This window comes from Acartia tonsa, chromosome 1 (assembly GCF_053477335.1).
Source record: "Acartia tonsa isolate MP-2025a chromosome 1, ASM5347733v1, whole genome shotgun sequence".
NCBI lineage: Eukaryota > Metazoa > Arthropoda > Copepoda > Calanoida > Acartiidae > Acartia > Acartia tonsa.
In genome coordinates this window covers 8,090,285-8,100,288 of record NC_137260.1, presented here as the reverse complement: position 1 = coordinate 8,100,288, position 10,004 = coordinate 8,090,285, and positions in this window count along the sequence as shown.

Below are 10,004 nucleotides of genomic sequence, written 5' to 3'. Positions count from 1 at the left end.
AATTGAACACTTCATTTTTCATGTCTTAACAACAAATTAAAATTTGTGAAGGAAAACAATATATTTGCAAAAGTTTTAATTTTTCATTTGAAATTTTGAAAATTAACAGATTATCTGTTTGTCTGTTAGTTATTACCGAATGATCTCGATAACCGCTGAACCGATATGGTACTTCTTTACAATGTAGCTTCTCATAGGTACTGGAAAGGAAAGGTAGGGGCGGTTACCATCACCCTCCCAAAAGAAATCGCCGTTAGAAAAAAATGACAAATACAATTTGATTTTTCTTAAACTAAAATTAAATATGTGGGGGCGTATCCACAAGCTTAAGAAATCTACAGCCAATGTACAAAAAAATGTTCACATGACATGCACACATGAGAAAAATAAAAATTCTTTTTAAAACTTTCTCACATATCCCTCTGTGATTCTAAAATGATATTATATGCAAAGATATGTCTAAATCAATTAAAATTTTTGTTGATTTCTCAATAAAAATTGTTGACAGAACAAGGACGTATTTCTTGGGCGAAGTTTTTAAAGAAATAAATAAAATTTCTGAAAACATTATAGAATAAAAATTTATTATGGATAGGAGATATATTTAAAAAAAAGAAAAATAGCATACATAATTAGCGAACCTCAAAAATAAAATAATTTGCATGATTAACATTAGACAGAAAGAATTACAAATTAGATGTTGGTCAGCTTAATCTAAACATCAAATTTAGGAAAATTTGATGTTCATAGCATGACTGACGAACCAAGTAAATTGAATACTGTTTATTAGACCACACAAATACACAGGAAATCACATTTCAACTATGACGGTGCGACTAAGGAACTGACAGACAGAGTAGCTTCGCCAATACAAAAAAGGGTAAAATATATTTATTATCACGCATAGAATAAATATGCCATATGGTTGATTGTAGAGAAGCTTCAATTAACCAATGATGACCAATCATCCATAAAAGCGAGGACAAACGAACACTATAAATTGTAGAGAATCAGAACTTAATAAGCAGAATGTAAACATACCATTACAGGAAACACCATGCCAACTTTGATATCGTTATGACAATTTAAACATGCTTAAATAACCATACGAGCTATCCGTTACAGACGGCCGGACCTACCCTAATTATAGAATAGCTTTGCTTTTAAAAACTTGAGCTTTGAATTTATTTAAGATGTTAAGTTATAATCTGAAACCTGTCAATTACACATTCTAAAATGCAAAGATACTTTGTATTTTTACATTTCTCTCTAATCTTTATTTTTCTAGGTTAAGGCTATTTCTATTTTGTATATCATCGGGTGCATCCCAAGCGTCTAGGGTTTTTTTTTCGAAGGAAGGGGAGACAAATGGCCTAGAACCATCCCACGACTTAAATCTAAAAAAATAAATAGCTTAATTCATCCAAGACAAATGTATACTTCCCTGAAATTAAGTACCCAATCGGTTCAGTAGTTTTCAAAATCTTAAGCAACAGACTAAATAATATATCCTGTAATAAAAAAATATTAACATTTTTTTGTCTGAAGCTAAAGATCTCGGAAACCCGTCGTCCGAATCAATTTTACTTTTCAGGGAGCTTTCAAGATGTCTTTTGGTGTTTTTAGGCTTTTTGTCCTGAGCTAATTCCCCAGAATTTAGGGGTGAGTCAACTACTGCTTTAAATTATATGATAAATATATTTTTTTAACACGCAATTTGTATTCTATATCTATATACTAGTGGCTTCGCCCCTAGCCTCTAGGGGCTTTGCCCCAAGAGGTATAATTACATCTTCTATTACTTACCCAGCAGAACGGATCACAAATTTTCGCACCTACCCAGAAGGAAAACATTTTGCGATTAAATTCGCGAAATTCGTAAAATTCGTAAATTTCGTAAAATTCATAAAATTCGTAAAATTTGTAAAAAAAAAAAAAAAAAAAAAAAAAAAAAATGGGGGGGGATTTTTTTTGTTTTTTGGGGGGTTGGGGGTGTCCCACCCCCCCAAGAAAATAGCTTAAAACCACCGCAGGACCAATAGGTACATTCCCTGAAGAGTAGAGCCCATTCGGTTCAGCGGTTACCGAGATCTTAAGCTTCAGACGGACAGACGGACAGACAGACGGACAGACAGAAGGACAGACAGACGGACAGACAGACGGACAGACAGACGGACAGACATCGTTCTACTTTGTATTATAGATAGATTAGCCATCCTAACTTTTTTTCCATAAGAAATACTCACTGGGATGCTGTACGTATTGGTGCAAAAATGGGGACAATTTTTAAATTGATTTGACGGGGCTGTTTATTTACGTCACAAGTGAGGGGAAAGAAAAGGAAAGGAGGAAAGAAACCCCCTAGAAAAGAGATGGGGGTATGACGTCACACGCCAAAACAATTTGAAATTTGTCCCCATTTTTTGCACCAATACGTACAGCATCCCATAGCCTATAATTATGCATAACTACAACAACTGCCGCTAGCAAACCTTGCAAGTGTGGTTGTTTTAAAAAGCATAGAAATAGAATAGTTATTTATTACATTGCATTAAAGATAGCTTTCCATGGATTTTTATTTTAATATTTTTTGACAATTTCTGTAAGTTTTACTTGATTTTTCACTATGGCTAATTACCGGTTCTGGTCCAGCGGAGATTAATTGGTTTCGAAGCCATACGGAAAAAGAAGCATTAAAATCTGCTATAGTTGAAAATGTACAGCCTAAGTGCTTGGGCCAATTTTAATTTGTACGAGAAGGACTTTAACAATTAGTTAAATAATGAAATCAGCCACAGACTAAATTACCAATGGCAGGCCAGTATACATTTTGATTGACTAATGACAGGCCAGTTTATTCTGCTGTTGATTAAGAGTATACTTTCTAACCTAAGAGCATTTTGCAGATTTTTTTTATTTAAAAAAAAAACAAAAATAATTAAGATATATTAGGTCAGCCTGGATTAAGATTTCAACACCTGCTAAATAAAAATAACAACAACATTCACACATTTTCAAAGTGCAGTTTCTCTGTAAATTACTTTGGAATATCTTTAAGATTTATTTGAAAATCTAGATTTAGGCAATGTATAAAAAATTTTCTGTACGTTAAGATCTCAATAACCAGTAAAACGATTGATTCAAGGAAAGCTTAATTTGGTCCCATACAAGTTTTTATCTATTTTTCATGATTATGTCTATAGAGAATAACGGTGCAACTATTTTTATTATAGTTTGAGAAGTGGCTCAATTGGCTAAGGGTTAAGACATTGGCTGATAAATTTATGTACATCTACATACTCATTGTTGATACACAAAATTATCCATTATGTAGATTACAATTAGTGGTTGAAACGTTTGGACATTCAACTAAATGGACCAACCAATTAAAATTCAAAGAAAGTCCCCAAAGTTGTTAGGCAAACGAATAAGAAAACGTCATTAAAACACTTTGGGGACTAGTGTTATAAACAGCCCAATGTCCACCCCCTTTCTGAGTATATCTAGATTACCGGGATATCTAGCTAATCTTCTATCCTAACATATCAAGGCAGATTGCTCCACAGATTGGGATATAAAATAAATAAAACAATATTTGTAAAACATCAATTATAAATTATGCAAGGTTTGGAAAGTACAAAAGACGTTAAAAATGTATTTACTAATTAATGTGCAAGTTATACTGACGTTTGGCACTTTTACACAAAGTACACTGATGACACTGATAACACCCAACCTCCTTATTTTAAAATGATGGGGGGGGGGGGGGGGGTGTAGTTTTGCGTTCATTTGTTTATAATTTGGGGTCAGGTAAGGTTAAGGTATATTGGATCCTGAGTAACCCTGCACCGCAGGTGTAAGCCCTGCAGGGTTAGGAATATATACATATTAAAAAAATGGGGGAGGGAGGGGGGTTTCATTGCTTAATAGGCACACTGTGTTACATTAAAATTCTAATAGCAGATACAAATCATAATCAAATCTCAAAGCATGGTTATCCAATTAATACATTTTGAATATGATTATACATGTTCCTGACACATGAAGGCAAATCGCTGCCTAAAAATGACCTTTCTAAAACGCAATATATATCCTAATCTTGTTAATGGTGTTTCTAAAATATTGCAAAGACTATCCCCCTAATTGTTGAATTTAAAAAAGTTAATTTCTGATTAATTTTATTAGTTGATATATTATATATTTCCAATCCACTGTATTAGAACCGGTTCTCAGTCATACTGAAAAATCATATTTAGCATAGTATTACAGACAGACAATTTTCAACGATTAATAAAATAAAAGTCATTAAATCATATCCAGTTTTGTTAGTCTGGGCCTTCGGCCTCTCCATGCGATGCGATTAATAACTATAATTCGTATACTGTTTTCTCGTCCTAAAAGTATTTTTTAGAAGAAAATTTGTGTTTACGGTATTGTAAGAATTCAATTGCAATCCTATTGGGATTATGCTTGACATTTCAAGAGAAAATATTACAAATTTTATAGAGACATCCTAGCAGGGCTCGGCAGGGTCAGTACAGGGAGTAAGGGAGGGGACAATGGATCGAATATTCAATTTTTAAGAGTCTCAGACTTTGGGTACTGGCTTAAAGGGAATGTGCAAGAATTCAGCAGGTTCTGTCTGACTTTGGGTACTAGCGCATCAATGCCCCGCTAACTAGCTGAGTTAGTTTTGACAGAAAAATTTGTTATTAGATAGCTGGTTTTAACAAATATTTTTCCCAAGAAAATGTCATTTCATGTATAGAAACTCTACTGTGATATGTATGTATTAAACAATCTAAGAACCCTTTGAATTTAGGTGGCATTTAAAAATATATGAGAAGGGTTGACAAAGTTCTAAACACGATTTTTCTAGTGATTAATTACATAATATTACTACATTGTGATGTACTGGTAATTTAATTTTCAAGTAAATGATTTTTTTCTTAGAACTAATTTTGTTCTAAATTATATTACAATTTTGGTCAAATTTTCTGGATAAATCTGGTTTCCATTGCTTTTCAGCGAAAACTCTTATATTAGTCAGTTGCGCTGCGTAAAGGCAGAACATAGAAGATCTTTATAGTGCCTATAAAAAAATGACGTCATACATTACAAATGACAAATGATAGGCCAATGCACAGACTAAATTACCAATGGCAGGCCCATATACATTTTAATTGACCATTGGAAGGCTAGTATGACGTCAATTTTGTGTAGGCACTATAAAAAGATTCCCTAACCGCCAGCTATGCAGCTTATATAAGACAGCTAACATGCAGCCACCCTAAGCTGCAGCTTCAGCCGTACTTATATTTAAAACTGCAAATAAAGTACAAAAGTATAAAAATACAAAAGATAAAAAACTATTATCATTTTTACACAAATGAAATCTATTTTTAAGTGGAGCTGTAATAAAATTTTGCATTTTTGATGCTTACAAATTACCCAATATTTAAATATTTCAATGAGTTGATGTCATTAAATTCAAATAAAAACACATTTTCCGCAAACATCAAATCAGGGATAAAGTATAAAGTAGATTTATTTTAAATTAATTGCTTTTAAATACATTAGTAATGATATAATTTTACCACTGGCTTCGCCCCCTAGAAGCCTCTTTGGGCACTTGAGGGTGGTGGGTATGAATTTGACAACCCATTTTTTTATTTTAGTTTTCAAATGAAAAAGTCAAAAGTTTTTTTTGGTTGGGGGGTGGGGGAAAATACCATTCTCACATAAACGCCCCTTTAAATAGTGGATGTAAATAATCTTTTTTTCTCCCCGAGGAAGTAATTTTTTTCCTCGGTATCATTCTTTTTCCCGGTATCATTTTTTTCCCTGATCATGGGAAAAAAATGTGAAAAAAAAATATTTCAGTATAAAAAAATATTCTATCGGTTTCAAACCTTTTCCATTCGATAGATCTTCCCAACTTTGGAAAAACTGTCAGACCGATTTTTGAAATTCAATCTGTGAAAAAAGATATTCCAGTTTGAATTTTTTGTTTTGAAAATATTATTTTACATGTATTGATGCCATCTTGGATTATGATAATTTTTTTTGTTAGAAGATTTAACAAAAAAAAAATTTTTTTAATTAAATTTTTACAATGAAAAAAAATCTTTGAACTTAAATTGACCAATAATTCAAAGATTTTTTCTATTTAATTTGGAAGATTTTTATATTTTTTTATTTTAAAGTTAACCTTGGGGAAAAAAATGACTACCTCATGGAAAAAAATGAAAATTAAAAACCAAAATGAAACCACATTTTAGCATAAAAAATGAGTTTTTGTTTAAATGAGAATGATATTCCTATCCAGTTTTTTGTTTAGGATTGAATATTTTTTGCCTGAGGGAATAAATGATGGAGCGATAGCTCATCATTTAGTCACGAATACCCCAATGAAATAATGCACGTAGCTAATCTTTTAGGTTGCTTTAATTTTTTTCATTTCAAAAAGTTTTTTAGGTAATTTTAGTTTTTTTTTAATCAAACTTAGTTTGAATTTTTACATTTGCTGTAAAAATAAAACTATTTCTTTAAAAATCGAAGATTTTGTGCAAAAAATATTTTATATGATAAACATATGATAATAAGATTATGAGATGTTATTTAAACAGGAAAAAATCATTTTTAAAACATAAATAAATTATAATAAACGTCCAAGGGTGGTTATCCCCTCTAACTTTGATATGGGGGGCATTTGCCCTCTCTAAATAAAAAGCTTGGACGTCTTGAATGATATCAACACTTATATGTATATTTACACATTTTCCATTACATTTTTATCACTAAATATTTTAACAGTTTAAAGATATACATTAATTATATTTTGTAACTACTATACTAACTAAAAGTAAACAATATTTCTTATCTTTACACATTTTAAGAAGCTCATTAAACAAAATAAATTTTTTATTCATAAACCAGGAGTAAGATATCGCCTACAAGTGAAATAAATCTAAAGTATTCTTTTTTTTTTTGGGGGGGGGGGGTAGGGGGGTTGGAAGGTCGACAGGTCGTCAGTTCTACTATCAGGACAATCAAGTTTAGGCTTCGTGAGTTTTTTTCCGAATGAATTTCATTGCTGGTAAGCTGTTCATATACAAGGAGGAGAATATTCAAAATCAGAACCTAATTATTCAATTTAATTAATAATTTATTTAGATACTATTAAAGATATTTAAGTTATTTAATGTGAACTTTAAATAAAAATAAATAAATATAGGACAACTTAAGAACATTTGAACGTGCAAAAATGAACTGACTTGATTGAAAAGCAACTTTGCTTCAAAATCATCTTTTTTAAAAACAATCATAGAACTTAATGACATAAAGATACGTGAAAGTCCTAATCTATAATAGTTTACATGCAGTTTATAATATTGCTGCGCTATCATCAAAATATTAATTCACTGATTTTTGCAGTTAAATTCAAGAATCACTAATGTTAAAAGAAAACACATTATTATTGAAATAAGTGTAATGCTTGCTTTCTAACAACTGCCCGACTCTTTACTTTACTAGATACTCATCTGTATGGGTGGCCATTTGAAACGACAAAAATAATAATTTTAAAACTATTATATAACTACATGGTCATAATTAGTTTCAGTCAGGTGTGTAGTTTCTAATTACCCGCAACTGTGGCCTAACAGCATTAGTTCGCTGTCGGGTAGGTTTTAGGTTCGAATCACAGCCTTACTCCGCTAAAAATGAAACTTACTGCTGCTATGTCAGGTGCGCTACATAAATTGTTAGAGTAGTAGAAATGACTTGGCCTAAAACGGGCGCATATAACTATCATGCACAGTTCACCCTTTCAGACAAAGTTCGTGCAATCAAAGGGTTAGATGTCTGAAGCACGTTTGACCATGTGATCATGCACATCATTAGCCAGGATTTTGTTCAGAAGTACACCAAAATAGAATCTCGTACGTGGTGTATCCCGTCCTCTTAATTTTCTTTTCTTTAAAATTTTGAATCTTAAAAATAAGAAGGTAAAAATAATTGCGAATCTTTTTTTGTCCTTTGAATTTTGCTAATATTTTCCAGTCGACTTTTTTTTTGTTAAAACACTTTGTTCTCTATCAGAGTAAAATAAGTATTTGTGTGTTTGCCACAATTTGTTTGTGTATTTGTTTACAGGAATCTAAAGGGATAAGACAATGCCCGATAAATTGATGTACAATGATAATTCACAAAATTACCCCTTCTGTAGATTACCATTTGATGTTGAAACGTTTGAACACTCAACTAAATGAATCAACCAATCAAAATTTCAGAAGTCTCCAAAGAAAACATAAAAATAAAGCTTTAGGGACTAGTGTAATAAACAGCCTAATGTTCCCTCCCTCCCTGATTTGTTTGTATGTATACACCTATTTGTTTGTGATTATGCATGTTTGTTTGTGTATGTGTAAATAATTTTGCAGATACTCAAATGTAACTTTTTAGCAAAAGAAGTAATTATAGCAACATCCATAAAAGCAAAGCTCTGAAACTGTAGGACAAACGAATATAAATGCTTGTAGAGTGTCAAAAATGTAAATATAAATGTATAAAAGTCGAAAAGAAAGGAAGGCCAAGGAAAGAAGTGAAGTAATTAAAAATAAAGACTTCTAAGACTAAAATTACTGACAGACAGAAGGGCAGACGGACAGACCAAAAAACACTTAAGAGTAGCTTCGCTACTAAAAACTAAAATAGACGTGTAAATTGTGTTCTAAAGTATTTTATTTGTTTGCCTTAAAGCTGAATAATATTTTAGTTGAATTTTAAGAACATCTTTGCTTTTTGCTTCACGCATGAAAGCCTCTATTATAATAGAGTATATCGTCCAAAAAAATAACATCACTAAAATAACGTTGCACTTATTTTAAGATTATTTACTATAAAGTTTAGTAATACAATCGATGTATTATTACTTGCATGGATGTTGCACTAGATTTCCATTTACTATGATAAAGTGATGCTCGCAGCTGATAAAATGACGATTCTTCCATCCATATCCTTTTCCTCTCCCATCCTTACTAGATGAACGAACTAACCAATAAATGAGGTCCATATTAAAAAGCTAAATTAACGACAAAATTTTTCCATGTATAATATTCTACATCCATATTTCAATGCATTTATCTTAGACAATTTTAAGCAGCAACAAAAAACATGGCGATTAAAAGTCCCAAATTTTACCGCAGTCAATTACATATATTTTATTGGTCCACAGTATAGCAACCAGAAAGTTATTAATCCACCTTAATATCTGGGCCACCTATTCTTTACATTTAAATTTAAAATCTTCAGCCTATGCAAAGCCTCCAAAGAAAAAAAGTGGCTGCCGAGCCTCAATAGCTAGTGTTCCACGGGTTTAAGACCCCTCAAGGATAAATATTCCCAGGGAGGGAGAGGGCTGTTTATTACACTAGCCCTCAAAGTTTTATGATAATGTTTTCCTATTTATTGGAAAATTTTATTGAATTTTGATTGGTGGGTTTATTATGTTGAGTGTCCAAACGTTTCAACATCTAATAGTAATCTAGAGAATGGGTTATTTTGTGTTTCATTATTGGGAATGTACATCAATTTATCGGCCAATGCAATGTCTCATAACTTTAAATATCTGAGATGTTCCCGAAAAATGAGAAACAGGATGTATGTGTGCTCGTCAATTTGGGAAATTGTTTGTATGCCTTTCAACCTTCACGTATGTGTGGTCGTCACTTTTGTGTTTTTTGCTTGTTTTTCAACCTTTATGAAAATTATTCTTGATTTCATGATTGCCAAAATTCATTCATTGTACCTAGTAAATTTTGGATTCTGAGACTTTTTTTGTTTATAAAATTACTTTTGGTGCAAAATAGTCTACGTAGTCTTTTGATTACTATGGATTTATTATTACCTGGATCTCACGCCAGATTATCATGCTACCTAAGTGAAAATTGTAGTTTGCAAAGATAGTGATCCCCCCAACCACCACCTTTATCCCATCCCCT